At 57.8% G+C, this 24,752-nt stretch overlaps 1 protein-coding gene across 5 annotated transcripts in view; it reads right to left on the bottom strand.

Moving 5' to 3' along the window:
• SPSB1 (splA/ryanodine receptor domain and SOCS box containing 1) overlaps positions 1-24,752 on the bottom strand; it is a 61,353-nt gene that overhangs the window by 16,897 nt on the left and 19,704 nt on the right. For 2 of the 5 annotated variants that reach the window (XM_036228339.1, XM_016163600.2), the window contains exon 2: positions 15,577-15,722. The exons of 2 other annotated variants lie outside the window; for them this stretch is intronic. The gene's annotated coding sequence lies outside the window, so the exon portion shown is untranslated. Of the gene's footprint in view, positions 1-15,576; positions 15,723-22,109; positions 22,376-24,752 lie in introns of those variants that run through there. One more of the 5 variants, XM_016163601.2, reaches the window with a different exon arrangement.

Below are 24,752 nucleotides of genomic sequence, written 5' to 3'. Positions count from 1 at the left end.
GGGATCGTCCAGGAGAGCAGGGCGGGAGGAGAGAGGGACAGGCTCACTTTCAACACTTTCTGAATTGAAACCTTTTTTAAAAAATGCACGCATTACTTTTGCAATGAAAATGATCTTTAAGCACATGAAAAAGAGTAAAGGGCTGAAAAATGTTGACTTTACGCACTACGTGTTGTCCCCAAAGCAATTTCCAAAGGCTCTCCATGTGTGTCACTTCTTTAAAGCGAGCACAGGATACACGTTTAATTTACCCGCCAAGATACACAGCGAGAATCCGCAGTCCACGGGAAGGCATTTAAAACACAGGGACAAAATTCCCAGCTCGAGCTCGGGGACCACCCAAAGGGGGACCCCATGATTTCTCCTAAGACGTCTGATTACACTCTTTCTGAATCATACAGTTTCATTTACCAGGTAGAACTGGGGTAGCTCTCTGTCTCCGCTGGCCTCAAACAAGAAATGAACAAGAGTTCTGTCCCAAAACTTGAAACAGAGCCACGGTGGCCGTACAGCCATCTGCCTTCAGCAAGGACCTGGCATGGAGGTGGTGCCAGGAGGGGCAAGAATGTCCACGCTGGGCTCAGATGGGACAGCAGCCTCAGCATCTGCCCGGACTCCCACGCTGTCCCTTCGATGAAAGCCACAGCTCTGCAGTTCTACCTTGGGATGGATTTGCCTTGGAGCTCCGCCATTACTAAAAGTTACTTTTGTGTCCTTGTCGAAGTTACAAAATTACTCTCTTGTTTCATTGTTTAAGAGAAAGTTCGGTGAACCAGCAGGACTCTGTGTTGGAGACACAGCCAAGGTGACGGGTGATAAAGGGTTGGGATAGGGGTAGGGGACACACAGAGGAGTCATTTCCCCCTCAGGGCCTCCGACCGACCCCCCGAACAGTAAAATCATTGTTTTGACCCAAGAGGGGGAGAGAATGAAATTCAGGTTGTGGAACAAGGTGACCTATTTATAAAGCCTCCTTTCACCTGATGATCAAATGAGCTCCCTCCCTCTGCCTCCCCGCCTCACACGTAGTCAGTCGGTGGCTGCAGCCCAGGATTTTGCAAGAGACGCAGGCCCCAGGCGGTCTGATCTTATGGCAGGATGCGGAGTGGCTCCCCAGCTCTGCCTGCTGGTCGTGGGTCCGGGCTCCTGTGAGCCGGGGTTTGCCAACACGCTTTGGTGTGGGAGCGCTCAGGGCCTGCCCTCTGCAAGCCTGGCCACGGAGCTCCTGGCAAAGGTGCCACCAGCGGCAGGGAGAACGCCACCCTCCCTGCCCACTTGAGGAGAGAGACGCTGGGGAAAGCCCAGGAGAGCTGTGTTCTCGCTCAAGCAGGTATACGAAAGAAAGTCTCTGCCCCTAGAATCGACGGACCCTTCTGGAAAGTTCGAACAAGTGATTTTGGAGAGAAAATCCCACACGGTCCAGAGCTCTAGCCTCTGACCTCAAAAGACCAAAAAATGCACCTGCCGTAAACACCCACAGAAGGACCCAGATTACTCACGGCACTTTCAGAAAGGGCGCGAGTCAGCGGAGCCTGGCCCTGGGGGCCGGCGTTACATTCATACAGAGACTAACAGTTAAAACAGAGTCCCGCGGCAGCCCGGTCAGAGTCGTGACAGTGACAGCCTGGGCTCCACCTAGACAAGGCCTGCCCTTGGCGGGGCCTGAGCGACACACGATGACACACAGTAACCTTCCTGAAAGTGTATCGAGACGGTGGCAGATGCGCCTTCGAGGGGCAGTGCTACTGAAGTCTAGGTTGTGGACCCCCAACGTCACCTCGCCTGGGGTTGGGCATCCACCGAACGGGCCCGCGTAGGAGCTGGGGCGCCCCACAGGAAGAGGGGGGAAGGCAAGGCGGTGCCATGGCCACCTCCACGGGGAGAGCCCAGGGGAGCCTAAGGGGAAAGGCTCAGGGATGCTGGTCCCTCCTCCGCCTACCTGGCTGGGGGCAGAAGCCTGCAACCCCATCCCACACCCTGCCCCAGCAGACTGGGTGGCCCCAGCAAGCTCACTCTGGCCCTGGGACCCAGAGGTGGGTCCCCAGAGAAGCCTCCATGGGGATACACGACGCTCTCAGGGGCCCGGCGCACACTCCAGAGCCGGATGGCCTGAGAGGAGGCCTGTCCACCACTTGCCCCTCTCAGGGAGGCCCCCCAGAAACGAAGTCTGACCCAGCCCAGGCTTCAGGGCCTGGAGGTCTGAGCACAAGCAGGTGACACTCTGGGTTCTTCCAAGGGGAGGTGCTAATTGGGAAAGGTCAGCTCCGAGAATGGTCCGTTAGGTCACCCCATGTCCCTCTAGGGAGGGGGAGTGGGAGAGAGATAAGGGAGAGATACAGGCCTTGGGAGGATCCACTCCCAGAGGTGCGAGAGTTAGGGGGGCCCGGTCCACTCATCCCCTGGCAGACCCAGGCGACGCTCTCAGACCACCCGTGGGTGTCAGAGGAGGCGGAAGGGCGGCACTGATGGCTTCCCCGTGGAATCAGGTTGCCAAAGTGCTCACCGCAGCACGGAACACACACAACAGGTGCTCAATACACTACGGGACACCTAGAAAGACGGAACCTCGAAGGCCCAGGCAGGCGCGGGTTAAACCTCACAGGGCGGCTCAAGGAGCCCACCCTGGAGGGGCGTCTTGGGAGTGGTGAGACCTGCAGGCATCCTTCAGCCAAGCAGGGGAGATTGTGCAGAGGCGGGGAGCCCAGCATGAGGCCGCAGCTCCAGCAAAGCTGCCAGTGGATGCACAACCCCCAAAACCCCAAATTAAATAACCCCTGAGATCCAGAGCAGGGGTAGAGAGAAGTCACATGAGCTTTCTGCAGGGGAAAGAGGCCGTGGGGGGGGGGGGACATTCTCTTATAACTAGGTTCACAGGAGAGGTTTTCAAAGTGGGGTCCCCAGACCAGCAGATCAGTATCAGCTGTTGCACATGCTCCGGCCCCAACCCAACCCACTAAATCAGAAGCCTGGGGTAGGGCCCAGCAGCCACATTCCAACGAGCCCTCCAGGGGATTAGGACATTACTGGTTTAAAGGGACCTCTATATCAACATCTGGGATCTCAAATCGTATTAAAAGAATTGCCAGGCCTGGCCTGATAACCACAATTTTTAAAACTTCTCCTCTACCTTGATTCGAAGTATTTCGAATGCTATACCTGCTCATTAAAACCTCAATCCAGAAATGTGTAAAGTATAAAGTAAGCATCTCCCTTTCCACTCTGGTGCGTCTACAAATACAGGTACGGAGACAGTCCACTTATAGCACACGAAATATTCTCGCTTGCTTGTCCCAGGTCATCACATGTTAGCACCTACCTCAATTGTATGTTAGGGGCTGCGCAATATGCCATTATCATGATTTTTGTAACTTTCCGACACAGATGGACATCTAGGTAGCTCGACTGTCATGATGGTCATGTGGGGGGCATTAACAATTTCTCCATAGCAGGACGGCCCTAGAGCAGTTTCTTTTCATGCAGTTCACGGTCACCTCTTGTCTCATTATCCTCAAAATCCTGGACTTCAGCTTCCTGCCTCCAACCTCACTGACCATTTTTAGGGGAAAGAAATCAACTGTCGAAGCAACCTGATTCTTGATGCTCAAACTGACCGCGGCAGACCAACGGCACTTGAGAGCTTCTGCACGGCTAGTCGGACTGAAGGCTTCTCAGCTGGGCTTGGAATGGACCACAGCCAATGACCTTGGAAAGGCTTCTAAAAGGAACTGGGCACTGTCTCCTAGTGCAACCTAACCACCACTCCCTGTGTGGGGTTTCAGGAACTCACAGGATGCCAAGGGAGAGGTAAACCCCTGGTCCCCACAGGCCAGCTGGTGCAAAAAGGACTTAAACATACTGTCGAAGCCACAAAAGCCTGCAGGAACTTCCTCTTCTCTGCTGCTGGCCTTTCTCCTCCGATCCTGTCAACCTGGAAAGTCCTGAACACCTGGGCTGGCAACTGCACGAGGGAGGGGCCCTAGCAAGACCAAGGGTGGCAAGGACATCGGTCCCCAACGTCCAGGCAAGGGGCAGCTTCTGGGTGCCAGGTTCTCAAGGTGCCGGCTGGCCACACGGGGGACAAGGCAAGGAGGCAGGAAGTGGCCTCCCTGGCCGGTGCCTCTGTGGAGTATTACACGGCCATCGAAGGTGCTAGCTGGAAGCAGCGCTGTAGCAGAGGCAAGGAAAAAGGTTCACAACGTGTAAAGAAGGACCCAACCGTATTTGCCTTGAGAGTAAAATCCAGAAAAAAAAATTACACAGGTGCACGTGGGAAAAGACATGAAAAGGAACCCAGAAAAATGACAATGTCTTTGTGTTTAGAGTGATGAGCTCACGGGTTTCCCTTTCTTTCAAATGTCCTTACTATTGTTTTCATTATTGTTGCAAAAAACATAAACGGAGGAACCTAAACGTCCTTCAGGGGATGGTGGATGAATGAACTGTGGAATATACGTGCAACACAATATTATTCGGCCATAAAAAAGGAAGAAAGGACTGATACAGCCACACGTGAGTGGACCTCCAATACTTTAAGCTGAGTGAAAGCCGCCCAGTATGGAAGGTCACACATTGTAGGATCCCATTTATATGAAATAACCAGAATTGGTAAAGCCATGGAGACGGGACGCAGACTGGTAGTTGCCAGGAGCCAGACGGGGGGCCATGGCGAATGACTGACTGCGAACAGGGTTGTCCCTCTTGGGGGGAGGGGCAATAAAAACCTTTTGGAACTCGACAGAGGTGGTGGTCATGAGCGCACTAAATGCCATTGAATTGTACTCTTTTAAAAGGTTCATGTTATATTATGTGAATTTCACCTCAACAAATAAAAAATCATACATGGATGAAAAATGTCCACCTCTCCAAATCCACCTGGCCGGCGGGGGTGGGGGTGGAGGGTGGAGGAGGGGGGAGGGGCTGCAGAGCAGAGAGCAGCACAGGGCTTGCTGAGACCTGGCGGGCGGGGCGGGCTGCGGGCCAGGGTTACAGGCAGGGACAGGGCTAACGATGTTCATATGTGGGGAGTGAACCTTCCGGAGCTGAGCTGCTGCAACCCAGCTCTCCGCTCCCCACCCCCACCGCTCCCCTTCCCTCCAGAAGAAAAAGTGCAGCGCTGTGGTTTGGCAACCCCGCCGCCTTGAGACGGCACCTGTGGATCTTGTTCCCCTGGAGGACTCTGGAATGCGCGCCTGCGTCTCCGCGCCTGCTCCCGCTACGCGCACAGCGCGCACGAAGCACCGCACCGCGTCCCTAGCTAGGGCGAGGACGCGGAAGAAGCGATGTCACGTGGCGCACTGGGCCGCACACTCCCCACTCCGGGAGCAGGCGGGGGAGGCGGCGGGGGAGGCATGCTAGAGTTCCCAGGTCCTGCTTCTTCACGCGGCGGGTCAACAGCCCGAGGCCGCCCCACATTGGCAAAGGCCCTGCTTGGCGAAGCCCTCGCCGCCCGCAGGCCCCGCTCGCTCCCCGCGCCCGCGGTGGCGGTGCCCGCCGGCTACCACGCCACAGCGCGGGGCTGCGGCCAGGCTCACGCACAGCTTGACTGGACTTGCTGCCACAGGGAAACCTGTCCTGTTGGGCTGCGCTTCCGTGTTGTCACCAAGATTGTCACTCACAGACCTGGACTGACCCAGGTGCCACCAACTCCCACGGCCCCTTCTGACCAGGGTCATGCACGTAAAACATGGAAAGTGGCCCAAAATAAGCATGCTCAAGGCCTGTGTGCATGTACCAGGTGCCTAATAAATCTGCAGTTTACTCACCCACCCCACAAGCACCTGTTAAGCCCTGATGGGCTTCCTAAGACCCCTTCTTTGTTCCTTGGTCCCCGAGTAGCTTGTTGACTCAAAACCGGGGCCCACACTCGGGGGGCGTTCAGCAAAGTAGGCTCGTGCCTGCCTACGCTGCCAGCAGGCCAGGCGGCTTCCCTCGGCGGAAACCAGTGAGAACGGCCGAAATTGGCAGGGCCGTCACCTGCAGAAGCGATCGGACCTCGGCAGTGGTCTGCAAATGCTCACCTGAGGACCGTTTGGAAAACACCCAAGCCCCAATCCGGTGCCTCAGGGCTGGAATTCACTCCACGAATATTTATTAGGCACCTGTTACATGACACGGGTAGGACTCGCCGCTCTCACGGAGCCGCCGACTAGCGGGGGGAGACAGACTTCAATCATTGGAACGGTTAAGGCAAGCTCCCGGGGCAGCGGTTTTTATCTGTCGTGTTCGCCGTGGTAGCGCCGATGCCCAGAGCAGTGCCTGGAACACAACGGGCGCTCGATTCGATGAGCGAGCTTTGAACAAACAAACGTGCAGTTAAGTGTCAAAGGAACATGAAGCCGCGTGGCGAGGACAAAGCAGGCGGTGGCAGCAAGTGGCGAGGGACGTCTTTGCTGGCGCGGGGACACGGCTGGAAACTGGATGGGGGGGGGGACATACGTGTCCAGAGAAGTTTCTCGAGAAAGTTGGTTGGACCCGGGGTGAGACTGTCCCACTTGTCACCTTGGAGACCACGAAAGGAAGAAGGAAGTGGAAATAAGAGAAACTGGCCCAATATCCATTTGACGGGTCAGCCCGAGGTGACAACCAGGGCCGAGGGGGAAAGAAGGAAGAGTGAGGGCACCTGCTTGTCCGGCAAGCTTGTCAGGTCCACTCGGGAAACGTAAGCCAGCCCAGGATTGGCCACTGGGGCCAGACCGGGCCCGCCTCCCGTCCTAGGCCCACGTGGGGGCCCCCAACGCACCTTTCTCGGGCTCGCCTGCGCAGAGCTGCCCTGCTGCCTCCGACGACCGTGTTCACAAACACGTTTCCTCCGCGAGTGGGACTTTCCATAAAACGAAACCATGCTACCTTCACAGGCGAAACGGGGAGCGGAGGACGTGGCTCCCACTCCTCGACGTCACGGCGGCCCGGACCGCGGCCCAGGTGTGGGGACCCCTCCCAGCCCCCGCGTGCTGCGGCCGGCCCTGGCGGGGCGTTTCCGTAGCTGGAAGGGGGCCTCGGGTCCTCTCCCTCCAGGCACATGCACTGTTTCTAACGCGGTCCCAAATTTCTGTTCCCGTATCAGAAGCGCCTCTTTTCTGCTGAGGCAGCAGATCTGCCAGCAAAACAAGCCGCTGGGACCTGCGTTTTCGTAACACGACGCCTTCCCTTGAAACTCGCTGCAATGAATCACCAAGCCCTAATCGTATCGGCAGCTGGGCTGATGGAAGGGATCCGTGTGAAAGCCGGACAGCGGAGCTCAGGCGGCCCCCACATGCCGTGTCCCAGACCCCCACCCACAGGCCCCACCTCTCTTGATTGACAGCACGCCCTCTCCAGGCCCCAGAACTGAAAACCAGACGCGAGTGAGATCCTGCATACAGAGTGATCCGACTCCTTCCCTGAGGAGCGGTCAGTCACCCTGCGTGCCCTGCACCCAGTTATGCCCAGGGTGGCCCCGGACCCAGCTCGGGCAGCGCCTGGGAGCTTATTGGAAACACAGAGTCTCAGGCCGCTCCCCAGCTGACTGCCTCGGAATGGCACTGTAGCCAGGTGGGTGGGGGGCTGTGGCCTGAGACCTCGCCAAGGTGGAGGCCTGGAGGAAACGTGCAGACAGGAGCGTCCATCCCTGAAACATAACCGACTCCTAACGGACCAAACCTGGACGCCAACAAGGTCAACAGGAGTCACGGGCAGAACCCATCAGAGCCCTGTCCTCCCGCCAGACCCGCAAGAGTGGGCGACTAAAAAGGCTGTCGCTTCCCTGGCCCAGACCTTCTAGAAGGCCTTGGTCGCTTGGGGTCTGGGGAGACCGAGGTGACGGCCACACCACATCTGGGTCCCTCCGCTGCTCACATTGGTGGGGCGCCCCTCTGCCCAGCGGCAGCCTCTCAGAAGCCATCCTCAGCTCTCTCTGCTCCTCCAAACAGCCCGATTTGCCAGCAAGCCGAGCCAGGCTTCCCACTGCCAGGAAGCCTCATGCGTCCCTGTGGCCACACCGGTCATCACGCCATTCCTTTCCCTGCGAACGACCCCGCCCGACCGGACCCCGTCCATCCAAGATCTGGCCCTCTTGGCCACGGCACCTTCCCTGGTCCATGGCCGAGGCTCCTTCTCTCCCCGTCCCCCCCGCCCAATCTCCCTCCCTAGTTACCTCAGGACCCTGGGTCTCGCCAGAATCTAGAACGAAGGTCACTCATGGCCCCAAGTAGCCTTGTGGCTGAGGTCCACAGCCCTGCCCAAAATCACGGTCTCCAAGACACCCACGGGAGGATTCACATTCCAGAATGTTCCGGGCCAGTGCCTGGGGAAGGTACGGGAGGGGAGCCCGGGGTCCTCAAACGGCGGGGAGCGAGAGGGGTGGAGGCAGCACCCGGCACCGCAGGAGCCGGGCGCCCTCCCTGCCGGTGGCCGGGCCTCCCTGGCTGGGGCTGGTCAGCCCTGGCCGGAGTGAGCTCCGCCGTCACCAAGGGGAAGCGGCCCTTGGTTACCGCTGGCCGGGGGAACACAGAAGGCAAAGCAAACCCTGGAGCGGCTCCTGCTTCTCCCTGCCCTGGCTCCTCGCCCTGGGGAGATTACAAGGTAATGGCCGGTTTTTCAAAGCCCTCCAGGAGGGCGGCTGCGGCCCGACGCGAGGCCACTTGCAACCATTCTCGGCCCGCTGCTGTGCCACCCCGAAACCCAGGGACCCTCCCGCCCCCCGACTCGGGGAAACCCAGAACAGCCCGGCTGGAAGTGACGGCACAGGCCGGGCCGGCGCAGCAGCGGGGCCCAGACGTGGTGTGGCTGTCACCTCGGTCTCCCCAGACCCCAAGCGAAGCTGAGTTCCCAGAACATGGGTGGGCCCCGCCCGGCGGGGGTGGAGGTGCCGTCCCCACAGACCCCACGCGGCCTGCAGCGCAGACTCCAGACACCACCGTTCCCTTAGCCCCCGTCCAGCAAGGCCCGGCTTTCTTGTCCCCATGCGGCTTGTCATCGGCAAGTGATCACGTGCTCATCAGGCACCCGTGGGGGCTGGTGGGCGGCCTGCCCTGCAGGGCTGTCCTCAGGGGGCTCCAGGCACAGCCTGAGCACTCATTCCCGGCTGGAACCCCCAGGCCGCTGTGCACCTCCCCCCCACCACCCCGAAAGCAGGGTCTCTCCCACGCAGGAGCACCCCACGGCTGGGGCCTTGGCTCCCAGGTCACCCTGTCCCCCGGGTGGGGGAGGGGCACACACAGGAGGAGCTTTTCTGCCCCTCCCCGACTGTGGGTTTAAAGCTGAGCCCTTCATGTCTTCTGGACACTGATTCAGCCCCCCGCTCCCTCACTGCCGAGGGCCGCATCCCTACCCCATCCCAGACCTCTCGGGGGACCAACTGCTGAGCTGGGAGGGAAATGTAGCAGCAGGTCCAACAAACAGGGGGAGCCACCGGGACACCCATCCCGCCCTCTTGAATTACCCCGCCTCCCCCCACAAGGCACACAGGTTACTTCTCCCCAGGGTTACTGAAGTCATGCTGGTCTCGGGCTAGAAGAGCCCACCCCGGCTCCATGGGCCTCACGGGCGTTGGGGACAGAGACGGAGAGAGACAGAGAACGCGGCTGCAGAGGAAGCAGGCAGAATGCGAGCAGGAGGGTGGAGGCCCCGCAGCCTCCGCAAATGTCGGCTGGGGCCCCGAGTGGCCCGAGCGCCCCCTCAGGAGGGCGCAGATGAAGCTCAGAGTGGGAGCTGCCCACAGGACGGCTGCGGAGCGGGGGACCCTGCCCTGAGACAGGCGGGGGTGTGGGGGGGTTCGGCTCTCATGGCCGGAGCTGCGGAGCAGGGCAGGAGGTGCGGCACACATGCCGGCCGCGCCCCGTTTGCCCACAGACGCCTTCCTGTCCCCAGACTGGGGAGGTCTTGAAGTTTAAGAAAGGCGACAGCCTCACTGAGCAGGCAGCCCAGCGGCTCCAGAGCTGCGAGGCATCCGCTGGGGAGCGGCACCTGCAGGGGTCTCCTTTTCAAAAAAAAAAGAAAAAAATCTGTTCCTTTGGAGGTGAAGGCCTGGCTCCCCTGGGAATCAGAGCCAACTCTGGGCCCTCGCCCTGCCCCAGGCACAGAGCGCTGTTCTTCAGGGGGCTCTGAGCAGTGGACGCTGATACGGGGAGTTAGAGTCTCAGGCTGTGACGCACTGGGAGCGAAAATGGAGTGTTTTAAGGACGACCAGACAGGAACTACCAGAAAGGCCCCCACCCGCCTCGAATTTGACTCAATGGGGGCGTCGTCTCTTTCAGACTTTCGGGTGTGGACCACGATCTCGATCTCGGAGGGGGAACAGAGGGGCCAAGGGTCACTGGGCTAAGACGCCAGACCCTCCCTGGAGCCCCCCTTCCCCTTCCTCCCTTCGAGGACTCCCCACCTGGGCAAGGTAACCCTTGCCGCATATACCGGACAGGAGCCCGGCTGGGGAAGAAGTCACTCGGCGGTGTTTTCTGTTTAACAGTCCATACACTGGCTTTCTCCTTGCGGTCTTTCTCCTCGCCCGGTGAAGGAAAAATGTAAATCATCGGGAAAGAGTAAAAAGCCTCTTGACACAGCCTTGTTTTTTTTTTTTTTTTTTTTTTTAAACCACAAGTGATCTGTTCAGCAGACGCGACAGCCTGCCCCACAGCCTGGGCTGGGTGGGGACTCTGAGGCCACCGGGTGCCACGGCCTCCCAGGAGGAATGAAGGCCATTGGAGAGTTAGAGCAGAAACAGGATGCGAGACCGGGGGCTTGCAGGGTGGGGGTGGGGGTCTGGGACGGGTGGAGGGGGGCCGGGCAGGGTGTGGGTGGATGGGTGGGACGCGTGGGGATGTGCCCTTCGAGGGGTCCTGACCAGGGGCTGAGATGGCAATGAGAGGGGTGAGCCAAAGGAAGAAGCAGGCGGGGCAGACACCTGCCACCAGAGCTGGGGAGGGGCGTTGGGAACTGGAGGGTGGGCGAGTGATTAGAATGCCAAAGGCATTTATGAGAGAGAGAGAAAGAGAGAGAGACAGACAGACAGACAGAGAGACAGAGAGACAGAGAGAGAGAGACAGAAACAGAGAGAGACAGACAGAGAGACAGAGACAGAGAGACGGTCTGGAGCCAGATGACAAGGGCCTTGAATGCTATGACAAGGTGTCAGGACTTAGGCACGGGGACCAGCTGGGGAGGTGACAGATCAGAGAGCCTCCTCCCCAAGTTCATTAGCCCCCTGGGTTTCCATTCTCCAAATGGAAAGCTAATGTCCTTTCTGTCCACGGAGCAGCTACCCTCGCACTGCCCATTGAAAAGCGCCGTGACAGGCAGTGGCCCCAAGGAACATAGCGACCGATGGGGTTGGTCAAGGGGGTGGCCTCTGCCTGTCTCCTCCGAACACTGTCTTGAATGCTGTCAGAAAACATGGAAAACTTTTTCCTTCCTTCCTTCCTTCCTTCCTTCCTTCCTTCCTTCCTTCCTTCCTTCCTTCCTTTCTTCTCTCGTTCTTTCTCTTTGGGGAGTAGGTTACGAACCAGGAGGAAAGAATTTAACAATTCCCTTTAGGTACGCAGAAAATGAGAAGTGTGTTGACAACCCAACCAACCCCACTTTGAGCCAACAGCATGAGAGCCCGTTGCTAATTTTTCACCCATGAAAACGAGGATAATAAACACCTACTCTGCAAGCATGCGAGAGACTCACAGGCCATGATGAACAGACACAGAGGCCAACACGTCCCAACACATGGGGGTCCCCAGACAACACCGGATGCTTACGTGACCCTCGCTACGCTGGGACACGTTGGGGCACCTTGCCCTTTATGAGTTATTGATGCGTTAGGCGGTGGCTGTCATTATGACTGTGATGTGATGCTCAGGTGGTCAGATCTCAACTCCAAAAATCATTTTCCAGCCACTGACCGCAGAATCAGAGGGCCACCACCCTCCTGAAAAGCACACGGGTCACCCAACGGAAATGCTGCCTTTTGTAAGGCGGTGCGGCTGCGATGGTGGATATGGTGGCAAATCCTCAAAAAGTTTAAACACAGAACTACCATACGATCCAGCAATCCCACTTCTAGGTATTTATGCAAGAAAATTAGAGGTGGGGTCTCCAACGGCACAGCATTGCTCAGAGTCGCCGAAAGGTGGGAGCCGCCCAGGTGTCCAACAACAGATGAATGGATACGCGCTATGTGGTGTATCCATACAATGGAATATTACTCAGCCTTCAAAAAGGAAACTCTGACACATGGCTGAACCTGGAGGACGTCGTGCTCAGTGAAATAAGCCAGGCACAAAAGGACAAAGAGTGCATGATTCCACTCACGGGTGGCACCTTCAGCAGTGGAAGGGACCTGGGGTGGGGAGTGTGTGCTTCGTGGCGACCGAGTGTCGGTCTGGGAAGACGAAAGTGTTCTGGAGGCGGACGGTGGCGGCGGCTGCACGACAGCGTGAGTGTGCCTCATGCCACTGAACCGTACTCTTCGCGATGGTTAAAATCGTAAGCTTCACGTATATTTTAAGCACAATTGGAAAATGCTCAGTTTTATAGGAAAATAAGGAAGAAAAACCGGAGGCACAGAAAAACAAAGTGATGAAAGAGGGGTCCCTCTACCCGGATGTCGCTGGGACAGGTGCTAAGCGATGCTGAGGCGTGTGGCCAGCCGTCCCTGGCCATGCCCCGTCTGCATCTCTAAGCCGGCCAACAGCCCGGGCCGTCCACACGGGGGGCTGTTTCCCCGGGAGCCGGGCTGGAGAGGGTGGTCGGCCTGAGCAGAGGGAGAAGGTCACCACCGACTTGACTAATGGGCTCTTTGCCAACCTCCCTTCCGCTCATTTGGAATAAGAAAGAGGAGCCTTGACTATTCGTAGGCCGCTTCCGGGTCACCTGCTGGGCTCCGCGCCTGCTATTTCGTCCTGCAGGTGCTTTGCAAACCTGACAAGGAGACAGACCTGGCAGGAAATAGAAGTGGACTTGAAAAAGAAGATACATTTTTGAAAGGCCGAGCCCAAAATGGCTAAGAAGCTGGGACAGGTTGCTGTCCAGGAAATGACTCATGTCTCTATGGGTCCCTCGGGGCTGCTCCGGGAAGAGACGCTGCACAGGGTACACTGAGATCCTCGAGGTTCTCAGGAAAAAGGCAGCTTCTGGTGGAGTCCCCCACGGCCATGAACCTGCCAGGCCCATCTTGAACAGCGGAGGTGACTGGTGCCTAGGATGGCGCACGGGGGCAGCTCCACCCACACTCGCCGGTGAAGAGCTCTGAAACCAAGGCGGAGTGCCACGGAGCCCCAGGTGCCAAGACCGCCCCGTGGACCCGACGCCCTCTCCTGCAGCCGCCCACACTTCCTGTGGCCTCCGTCACCCTCCACACGCTCAGGCTGCAGAGCCCAGCAAGCCGGCTTCAGGCCCAAACCACTCTAGGCAAGTGCTCTTCCAAGGTCATAACTGCCTCATCGATAAATTGAGCAGCCTAAAAAAGCATCTACTCTACCTCCCAACTGAGTTTGACAATCCTGACCACGTCCTTGACCTTGAAACACTGTTCTCCATGATGGTTTACTGGTTGCTCTCCAAGGCTCCCACCCCAGCTCCTTTGCCAGTTCTTTCTCCTGCCCCTTAAACACGGACGGTCTTGTGGGACCCTCCCTCCATGGGCTCCTCTGCTCTCGTGCCTCCAGGGAGCATCTTCCCTTGAACTTGACATAGCCACCAAACAGCATCATTCTTATAGAAACCCTGCCCCCACTCACACACAACCCCCCACAGAGACTCAAATGCAGCCCCCTCCCGGGCTCTACGTCTCTGCAAACTCTGCGTCATCCTCCTGGTCAGTCACCCAGATTCAAACCCCTCATCTTCCTGGATTCTTCTCTTCTTGGATTCTCACGTTATCACTAAATGGTATAAATGACCTATGATTGCCCAAATCTGTCCCCCTTCTCACTGTTCAAGTCATTATCACTGCCAAAGTCTCCAAACTGGCCTCCCTGCCCCCAGCATCCCTCTGACCCCAATCAATCTTCCTAAGACACTCTCATTTAGATAGTATTTAAAATGAAAAAACACCAACTCAGAAATGCACACAAGTGACTCATATTTTCAACACCTAAAATGAATAGCTATCAACAGTTTATCACATTTGCTCTGGTTCTTTTATTGCCCAATAGTCCCATGGCCAAGGGACTTGAACAGGCAATTCAGAAGCAAAGCAAATAAACAAAAAGATGGCCCACCTCCCCGGGAAACAGAGAAACACAAGATCCAGTAATCACGGGCTATCGCTTGCATCCCCCGGATTTCCACACAGTCGGTTCAGAGGTCAGGCCTACAGCTGGTGGGCAGGGGAGGAAGCATGCGCCCCCACGGCTGGTATCTGAGTGGGTGCAGGTTGGGGAAACACACTGGCAAGCAACCCAGCAACTCCACTCCTGGGGCTTGGGCCCACGGGAACGGAAGCGCGTGCACTGAGGATGTCTGCACAGGTGCGTAGTACGGAGTCGCGGCCGCTTTCAGCCACTGCGAATTAAAAGTGTTGCCATCGGCGGAAGACTGATCAGGTGGACAGCTCTGGCACACCTGCGCCGTGAAGCACTCCACGGCAATTTAGAAAACAAGGTAGAGAGCCACATGTGTTCAGCGGGAAGAGCGGGGCGGGACAGGGGAGGCGAGCCCGTTTTAAATGAAACAACGCTGTCCCCGAAGATGCATACACACGTGTGTCTGGGGAGGCAGGCAGGCATGGGACCATCTGGGGTGCATCGACCTTCAGTAAAAGGTTTATGCTAAAAAACTAGAAAGGAACAGGTGTTGGTGAGGATGTGGAGAAACTGCCCCCTCGTGCACCGCTGGTGGGGACGCGGAAGGGTGCGGCGGCTGTGGAAAAGCAGCGCCGCGATCCTTAGAAAAGTGAAAATAGAATTATCGCAGGATCTGGAAATTCCACTTCTGGGTATCGCCCCCAAAGATTTAAAAGCGGGGTCCCAAACATATTTGGTCACGACAGCCAAAAGGTGGAAGCCACCCACGTACGTGTCCATCGATGGATGGATGGACGGACAAAACGTGGTAGATGCAGTGGAATATTATACAGCCTTAAAAAGGAAGGACATGCAGACACATGCCACATACGGCGTGGATAAACCTCGACGACATCATGCTAAGTGAAAAAAGCCAGTCGCAAAAAGACAGACACTGTACGGTTCCGCTTGTGTGAGGTGCCAAGAACGATCAGATTCGTAGGGACAGAAAGTAGGATGGTGGTTGCCAGGGGCTGGGCACAGGCGGAGGAATGGAGAGTTACATTTCAACGGGGACAGAGTTTCGGTTTTACAAGACGAAAAGCGTTAGGGAGACAGGTGGTGGCGATGGCTGCCCGGCATCGTGACGGACGGTACTCACCAGTACCGAGCTGCGCGCTTAGAAATGGTGAGGACGGCGTTACGAGCAGAACGTTCATGTCCTCCCAAAAACCCTGACCCCCAACGTGACCGTGTGAGGCGATGGGGCCTTGGGGAGCCCTCATAAACGGGATTAGTGGCCTTACAGGAAGAAACGCGAGAGAGATGCTCTCTCTCTCCCTCTCTGCCATGTGATCTCCAATGAGACGCAAACCAGGAAGTGGGCTCTCACCAGACACCGGAGCTGTCAGCACCTTGATCTTGGACTTTCAGACTTCGGAACTGTGAGAAATCAGTGTTTCCTGTTGAAGCCACCTTGTCTATGGTGTTCTGTCACAGCAGTTCAAAATGACTGAGGCAGATGGTAGATTTTGTTCTCTGTGTGACCACAATCAAAAAAAAAAAAAAAAGGACAGAAAGACACGCTCTAGGTTAACATCGCTTTGGAATGGGAGTGGGGAGTGGGGAAAGGAAGGAGGAAGGGCCTTGGGCAAACACAAAATAGACCCCCAAAAGTGTGCCCGTGATGCTATGAACATATGCACGTTATCAGCATCACGTGGTCAAGTGTCAGAATGCCAATATAGGCACCCCAGGACTGCACGTGATCTGTACTTCCTCGTATTCACAAATCACGCATAATTCAGTTTCTTCACAGTGCACGTGTACTATAATCAGGAAGAACAATAAAGCTGTTTTCACTGTGGAAAAAATTACCTATAGAAGAGCACAAAGGCTGAGAGCAGCAAACCCCACTTTTTTTCCACGCAGAACTGACAGCTGTTAACATTGCTGATTCAGATCGAGTGCGTCTCTTGGGAGCATCTTGTGAAAAAAGTCCCCACAACGTGTGCATGCATTCTCCTTTAAACGTGCAAGATTTCCCCCGTGACGTTTCTGCTCTGACGCCGTCAGTGGCTTCCTCCTGCCCATCAGAGGAGTCTAAACTTCTGAGACGGGCACTAAAAGCTGTTCTCACACTGACCTCTGCCCACTTTGTCACCGAAAAAGGCTTTCTCCAACACTAACAGCTACTTCCGTCCTCTAGTTAGGCTCACATATATGCCCACACTAGTCCGTCCCACCCACCTAGCTGGAAGGCCGTCACCACAGAACCATGCAGACCTTCTGGAACCCCCTGTAAGATCTACATCACCTTAACTAACTAACTAACTAACTAACTAACTAACTAACTAAGCAACCACAAGAGTGAAGTCCCTCTCCTTTCCAAGACCTCACGTTGGACTTTGAGACAAAACCTCAGTGTTTGCCTCCTGCCTTAACTTAGACTCCACGGTTGTTTAACTTCGGTGACAAAGGACACCCTGTGCACCTAGCACGGTGGCATGAGACCTGGGCAGACCGTCCAGCTTCTCTTCCTCTCTGCACAAACGGGGGCCACTCTAAACCAGCTGTCTATCGCCCAGGGGAATTTTCATCCCTGGCCTCTGGGAATTGGTCCCGGAAAAGACTCCAAAAGCTTCCTAGCATCAAAGTTTCAAGAATGAAACGTCTGTGAAGCGACACGACCCACAGAATTTCCCCCACATCCCTCCCACCGCACACGTCTGCCCCCAAGCCCTCAGTGCTCCCCGCTGCCCCGCCACGGCCGGCCGACGCCTTGGAGGGCTCCCGGTCTCCGGCACCGACTTCCGGTCGGTTGTTGGGCTCACCTTCCGGAACACTCTGCACCCCAGGTGCCGCTGCACCTGCTCCGCCCCCGTCCCCCGCATTGCCTTTCCGGAAGCTCCACCCCTTTCCGGAAGTCCCGCCCCTTTCCGGAAGCCCACCCCATGCCACGCCACGCCACGTCACGCCACGCCACGCCACGCCACGCCTGCAAGGTCACTCTCCTCCTGCCCTGGTGTGAAGGCCTCTGCCCCGTGACACACACACCCGGTCCATTCAGATCTCGCCTTCACCTCACTCCCCACTGCGTCCTCTGCCCCGAACGCCTCAGCTGAGGGCACCTGGCCCTAACACAGAACCGAACCGCCCGCGTCCTATTTCATACCTTCAGGAGTCTTCCAGCAAACTGCTTTCCCCCCAACCCCGTGTCCCCCGGGGATCGCTCCTACACTCCGCCAGGGCTAGGGGAAACCTTTCTACCCTTCACCAGCCAATTCCAGCAAATGCAGGCTGCACACCTGTCGGCTGAAGATAGAGCCATGGTTCTCTGCCCGTGGATTTTACCCCCAAGGGACATTTGCTCAGGCCTGGGGACATTTTAGGTGGTCCTAAATGAGGGTGGGGTGCTACTGGCATCTAATGGGTGAAGGCCCAGATGCTGCTAAATGCCCTACAGTAAAAGGACAGCCCCCACCTCAAAAAATCATTCCGCCAGAATGTCCACAGAGCCGTGGCTGAGAAACCGAGTTGGAGGAAAAGGATGAAAGGGTCCTGGGACGAAAGGGGCACCCTTAATGTGACCAGAAGCACAGTCCGCGACACCCCTGCCTGTGACTCCCTATCGGGACAAGATTGGGGCGGGAGCAGCATAAGTGCGGGTCTGCCAAGTCAGGAAGGAGGAACTCAGCGATTATCCTGACGCTGTCAGCAGCCTCTGGGTCCTTGAGCATGACAGTCAGCTTCTCTGGGCATTCGGTCTGCATGTCTAGAAAACAGAGCGTCCAAAGAGATCAGCTCTTCCTCCAAGTACAGATTCTTAAGCACCTGACAGCACCTGAGTTTGGGGAAACACATCCCCTCCCGGAGAGTCACAAAACCCATTAGCATCGTAAAGGCTCTGAGAAGTCCTGCAGGACAGAAGAAGCTTGGCAGGTTTTGCTTAACTCCAGTGGCTCCCACACTTGAAGAGAAGGGGACATTCTTCTTCGAGCAGCACATCGTCCCGCAACATCCCAAGGGACGCTAGTTTGGAGGGCCTCGGACTCTCGGCTCTGCTGCTCGGCGTGATTCTGTGACGAGCAGGGCCGTGGCTTCCTGCGGACCTGGCTCTTAAGGAGATACGAAGGTGTGCTGCAGAGTCTGGTGCCCTACGCTGTGACGTAAGGGGCTGCTGACCTGCTCCAGCCGTGAAAACGCTCTGTGGGGTCCACACTGTGCCCCCAGGCACCCTAAGTGCAGGTCTGACTGACGACTCATGAGCCCAAGGTCAGGGGCTTGCTTCTTGGTGGGTAATCCTGGCTGGCTCTGAGCCCCGTGGGGCCCGTCCTCTGGTTCTAGACCAGGGGTCGGCGAAGATGACCCATAAGCCAACATGGCCCACGGCCTGTTTTTGTAAAGTTTTACTGGTGTACAGCCCTGACCTTTTGTTCACACACTGTCCCCGGCATTCCCCCTCCCTTGCTACAACAGCAGAGTCAGGTGTTTGCAACAGAGGTCGTGTGCTCCACAAAGCCTAAATATTTACTCTCTGGCCCTGTCGTTAGCTGACCCTTTGTTGTAAACCTTAGGAAATGGTGTTGACCACTGAAGAAACAGGGGTCTAACCTCTCCCCAAAACGCCTCCCAGACCCTCTTCCACCAGGCCTAGGGCCCCGTGTCCACATGCACCTGATGACACATAGTGCCCAAAGCACTGGGGAGTGCCAAAAACAGCTATCTGCCCACCCCACACCCACGCCCTCCTTCCCCCTGCACCTCACTGTCCCCCCACCCTCCACCTTCCCTGGACCCCCAGCGACGTCCCCTCCCTTCACCAACCACAGCCTCATTTACACAACTAGCAGCCTTTTGGGGTTATGCACCCACTTAGCAAACTTTTAAGCACATATCCCCCAAAAGACCTATTTTATGCATAAATTACACTCATATGCCTCTGTATCAACAGACGATGTACATTATGAAACACACACACACACACAAAAATAGAAATTAAACAGAAGGAGATAAAAATCAAAATAAAGCTATGAATTTCATCCCACACCCTGGAGGGCGGTCTTAAGGGCGGCCACCCTCAGGGGTCCTGACGCCCCACCCTGAGCTGCCCCAGAAGACCCCCCCCCCAGGTGAGGGAGGTGGGGTCTCGGGACCCAGGAGCCTCACCCACCTGGCTGTAGGCAGGAAGGGAAGGATTAGGGACCCCCCAGAGGAGGTACCATCTTCTCCCCAGAGGTGGTGTTTACCACCGCCATGCAAGGGGATTTCTGTGTTTTGACTCAGAGGCAAGAAAGACATCTTTCAAATTAAACCAACACAGGTTAAAAGTGCAGTAACGAGGAAAGCCCCTTGGACGGTCGGCTTGACCGCTTATGCGAGCCGAGTGGGACGGAGGACGGAGACAATGGGGCTGGCGAGCCGGGGTGCCCCTGCCCAGTGGCCCCCTTCGAGGGGTTCTCAGACCGCCTCCCAGTTCCTGCGCTGGGCCCTCTGGCCCTCCCTCTGGCCCTCCCTCCTACCCTCCCAGGCAGCGCATGCTCCAGGAAGAACGCTGGGCCACGGGCAGTCAGTGACCCCCAGGGGGGAGCGAGGTGCCATCTCACCCTCTCGGCCTTCAGTGGCCTTCAGCCACTGTTCAGGAGGTGGTTTGGGGTGACCACTCGGACACCACCGCTGACTTTCTGTGGGCACTTCAGGCAGCTCTGAGTACTTCCACGAGATAAAGTCTGGCGGCCCCCAGGCACGGGTGAGGGAGACAGGCTCAGAAAAGTGACATGAGCAGTGCCAGCACTAACCCGGGCCTCCTCTGGCGGTCCCTTGGGGTGATGCTTCATCACCCAAAACATCTCATGAGCACCCAAGGCCCAGCCGACCAACAAAGGGGAGAACAAATTCAGCCCCACGGAGAACATTCCGCCCGACCCCTCCAATGCAGGCGGCCGGCCCAGCCACGTGCCTGGGGGACACATGGAGCCCGGGGGTGCAGGTTACTCTGGCCTCATGGACCCCAGACTTCCTGTAGCATCTCCTCTGCTCCTGGCATGAGTCAGGGCAGATGAGGGGACCCAAATTCATGCTCCCTCAAGTTTTCACAGAGAAAAAAAAACAGTTCGACCGCGGGAAGCGGGGCCGCCCGAGTGAAAAGGCGGCCTCCCCAGGCGACGGGCTCCTTCTAGAAAACACACCCTGCTCCTCTGCCAGACCTCAGCCGGCAGCAAAAAGAGGGGAGTGAACGAAACAGCTCTCTGGATAAGTCGGGCTGAGAGGATGCCGGGGTGAGGCTAATGACAGGCTTCGGTCCGCCACCCAGATGTGTCCAGACGGGTCCGTACGAAGAGGGGCGTCGAGGAGCATGAGAAGGAAGGAAGCAGGATGGGAGGGCCCCGGTGCCAGGCCCTGTGCTGAGCCCTCTTGGGATCCTGACCGAAGGCTCCCCTGACCCCCGCCACCGGCCTCCAGCCCGGCTCACAGAACCCTCTTCAACGCTCATCCGATGCTGCCTGCCCACACTCATCTGGTGGCCGTCCGTGAAATGTACAGGTCACCTCGGCAAGCCTACTGACAGCCTACTGTGTGCCAGGCACGGGCCTCCTCAGGAACATTGGTCAAACTCTTACATGGAAACCTGTTTTATGACCTGGTTCCGCACCCCCTTCCTACCAACCGCCACCCTCCCTGCCAGGACACACAAAACCAGGGGACGGCAACACACACAGTTGTTAGGGTGGGCACCTGGCACCTCTCGCTCTGCCGATGCCCCTCGTTCTGGCTCAGAGGATGCCCTCTCCCCACCCCTGGACTGTGGTCTCACTCAGCCCCAGCTCCGGGGGTCCACTGCGTCAAGGCACCTCCCACGCCTGTGGCAGTGAGTGTGCCGGCCAGTCAGAGGCAACCTGGGGACGTCTGCTTGAATGACCTTCTGAGAATGAGGCCAGAAAGAAGAAAAGCAGATGCTCAGACAGACGGGTGATTGCCAATGCCAAGGTTGGAGCCTCTGGAGCCAGCCATGCCTGAAGCCCCTTGACTTTTTGGCCGCTTACAGCCCAGCAAGCCAGCCCCTTTTTGTCTGAGGTTGTTCGGACTAGGTTTTCTGTCCCTAACAACTGGAAAAGTCCTACCTGATTCATAGCCAAGCTTTTTAAAGGCCTCACTCTTTTGCTCGTGCTGTTTCTTCCGTGGAATGTCCTGACTTTCTGATCAGCCTTTTTGCCGTGAAAACTTTGACCCAGACTCAGGTTTCTTCGGGGCAGCCTTCCTGACCGCTCCCCAGCGTCATTCGGATGCCTGCGCGTCCTCTCAATGCCCGCGTGTGCTGTGCTGTCCGCTCACTCGCCTGAGCCTCAGCAAAGCCCCGCCCCTCGGTCCGCGGGGAGACATGCTGTGACCGCTCATCTTCTGACCTGTGTCACCCCCTGGAAGGCAGGGGCCAGGTTGCTCTTGCACCCAGCCCTGAGCCTGGCGCACAGTAGGCGCCAGATAAACAGCTACTGAGGGAGGAGGGCGCACCCTGCCTCAGGGGGGCATGCTCCATCCACGTGCATCGGGCACGTAGGCCCGCCCAGGAGCGAACCCCGCCGGTCCTACCTTCGGCCTGCCCAGAACCCAGCCCCGGGCCGTGGGCAGCCCTTGCTCGCCCTCAGCACCTTGCTGGCCCTCCCGGCCCAGCACTGAACCTCTCTGCCCAGACTTCCCGATGGTTCCACTCGGTGAAAAGCAGGTGTCACACAGTGGCCCACAGGCCCTCACGGCCCGGCCTCCTGTACGGGCCTGATCCTCTCCCCTCCCCCACTCTGTCCTGCCTGACTGGCCTTGTGGCCATTCCCAGCACATGCCAACCTCCTGCCCCAGGACCTTTGCACTTCCCCAGCCCTCTGCCTGGTACCAGGCACACTGGGCCTGGGCGCCCAAGGGCTAGAACCTCACCTGCATCAGGCCTCTGCTCAAAAGTTGCCGTCTCACTTTTCCCAGCCACCACACTTTAAATGGCAACTGTTCTCTGTCCCCAGCACCCTACTCAGCGCTCCTCCGTGGCACTTTCCATGCTGTCCACTTGGTCATCTGCTGAAGACCTGTCCCCTACAAGAACACGTGCTCCATGAGGGGCCTGGAACAGTGTCTGGCACCTAGTAGGTACTCAATGAACACCTGCTGAAGAAGTGAGGGGCTCTTTCCACCCCATGAAGCCGCCTCCCACACCGCCACCCTCCACGGAAATGCTCGCCCCCTAGAAGCCGGGCCTCAGGCCTGGCCTCCCCCACCGCCTTCCTGAATGGTGCCCAGGCGTCCCTCTGCTGGCCCCCCGCCTGCTCTGGAACCCTCCTCCCCGGCCCCAGCTCTGCCCTCCAGGCCCCCCGTTTTTGAAAACTCAGTCCTCAAGCGTGGCGGGAGCATACTCCCACGCATCCCCAGCTGCCCCGAGTGTGTGGGGCCGGCCAGTACCCAGAGAGCGGGGGGAGCCAGCCCTTCCCTCCGCCGGTGCTGGCCGCTCTTTCCTGGAAAACCCCGAGTCAGCAGTGGGGGCAGAGGCGGCTCCATCAGCCGCTCCTTGCTGAGCCCTTGGGTCCCAGCTTGGAGTGTCCACACAAGCCCTCCATTCAGGGGGCGGCAGCTGGCGGGGGGCTGTGCTTCCAGACAGGGCTCCCGCCACCCTCCCACTGCCTGCCCGGCACGGACCCGATCACGAGGTGCCTCCCATAACAGCCCTGCCCCTGCCGCCCCCACCCACTCGGTTTTCCAAGAAACAATGTGTCTGGTTTGGATTGGACAATGCCGGCCCCCAGACACGGAGAGCAGACTTGTCTCAAACACGACCGTCTGGCCTGGTGTCAGCTCTATCTGAGAGGTCGGGAGTCACAGGAGTTATCATTGCAGCGAGCTATGGCTCTGAGGCAGACAGGCCCGTTCCCAGGGAGAGTCTGGGTGCCTCCTGCTTCCGCCAGGAGCCACACACAAAGTTCCCTTTATGGAAACGAGGTGGGCTGGGTGCTGGCAGGTTCGGCCACAGGGAAATCCAGGTTTGGGGTTTCTCCGAGGGCACAACCAGGCCTTTGTCTTGACTTTGCCCTATCCGCACTGGCTGGCCTTGTTGGGTACACAGCGTCTAGGACCCATGCCTCTCCGGCTGGCCTTTCGGAGGCTGGATGCAAAGGGATGCCACAGAGGACAGCAGGGGACATGCACCCAGCACCGAATGCAACCCACATTCCCCACCGAAGGCAGAGGACCTACTACACGTCAAGTGATGGAATCACAGTGGAACCTGCGGTAGAGGAGGTGATGACAGCTACGTAATGACAGCTACGTTAAGCCACAATTCACCGATGCAGCGGAACGTTGTGAGCCCTACTATGCGCCCGCCTGCGGGGGCAAGAAGGGCCAAGTGCGGCCTGCCTGGAGCCCACGCCAGCCCGTGCAGCATCACACGCATCAAGGGAACGTGTGCGCATTCATCAGGGATCTGGTCCCCTACTTTGGCACGCGAAAAAGATACGGCTTAAAAAATTTAAGAAAAAAGAAATGGGACAAAAAAAAAAGAAAAACAGGAAATGTGACCAGATGGAGGAACCAGGATGCCCCAGAAAGGAACCAAAGCTCGATTCCAGGTGGCCACGGGAGCTGGTGCACAGCCTGCATGCGACCCCCAATTTGGGGTCTGTATCCTGGTTCTCCCTCCTCTAGGAGAAGTCCCCCCGAACTTCCCAGAGGCCTCCAGAGGGAGGGTCTGAGAGGGAGGGAGGGAAGAGGCCCACGGTCCCGTGGTCCCAAGGTCCCACGGCCACGTGCGGCACGGCCCCTGCCGCCTGTGAGCATCGCAGCAGAAACCTCCCGCAGGGTCCTGGAAGCCCCACCGCGGGATGTCGGGGGGTGGGGGTGGGCGCGGCGTGGTTTCCCTGAGGCCCAGGAGGCCTGAAGGGTCTGCAAAGGCCACTTCCCCAGACCCTGCCCAGCATGGGCTCCTGTACCCGAAGACACCGGGCAGCCAGGCGTGAGGAAGAAGCCACCTCCTTGGCGGAGGACGGGTCTGGCACTCTCCCACTCTGCTTTGTACATGGCCGGATTCCATGAAGGCTAAAGATTGAGCCCTGATTCAGCCCTCCATCACAGACAGGGCTCCGGCCCGGGCGAGGCGCAACGTGCCCCAGCCCTGGCTTCTGGGCACGCGCGGTGTCCCGGCCTGGACCTTCAGGATCAGCCTTGGCATCTGGGCTCCACAGCATCTTCTGTGATTGCCGCCAACAGACCCGAGGGACAGCTCCCTAAGCCAGACAGGGGGAGGAATGGAAAACCCCCAGTGACTCTGTGGAAGACGGGCCCCACGCAGAGGGGTTGGGGAGCCGGAGAGGGGCCAAGTCCAGCCGCCAGTCCCCTCGGCTCTGGCCCAGCAGGCATCAGTGTGTCCCATGGAGCAGAAAAGGTCAGATGCTCAGATGGAGGGTCGAGAGTGTGGCTTCCCTGGTTCTAAGATGGCAGAAGGGAGGAAGGGCAGCCAGCAGGAGCACCGGGCAGGCGCTGCCAGGGAGGCCCGGTCCTCGAAGGCCAGAGCAGGGGAAGGGTGGCCACTCCGCT

The sequence above is a fragment of the Rousettus aegyptiacus genome, unplaced genomic scaffold (assembly GCF_014176215.1).
Source record: "Rousettus aegyptiacus isolate mRouAeg1 unplaced genomic scaffold, mRouAeg1.p scaffold_m13_p_1, whole genome shotgun sequence".
Classification (NCBI taxonomy): Eukaryota; Metazoa; Chordata; class Mammalia; order Chiroptera; family Pteropodidae; genus Rousettus; species Rousettus aegyptiacus.
This window is presented reverse-complemented; position numbering and strand designations above follow the sequence as displayed.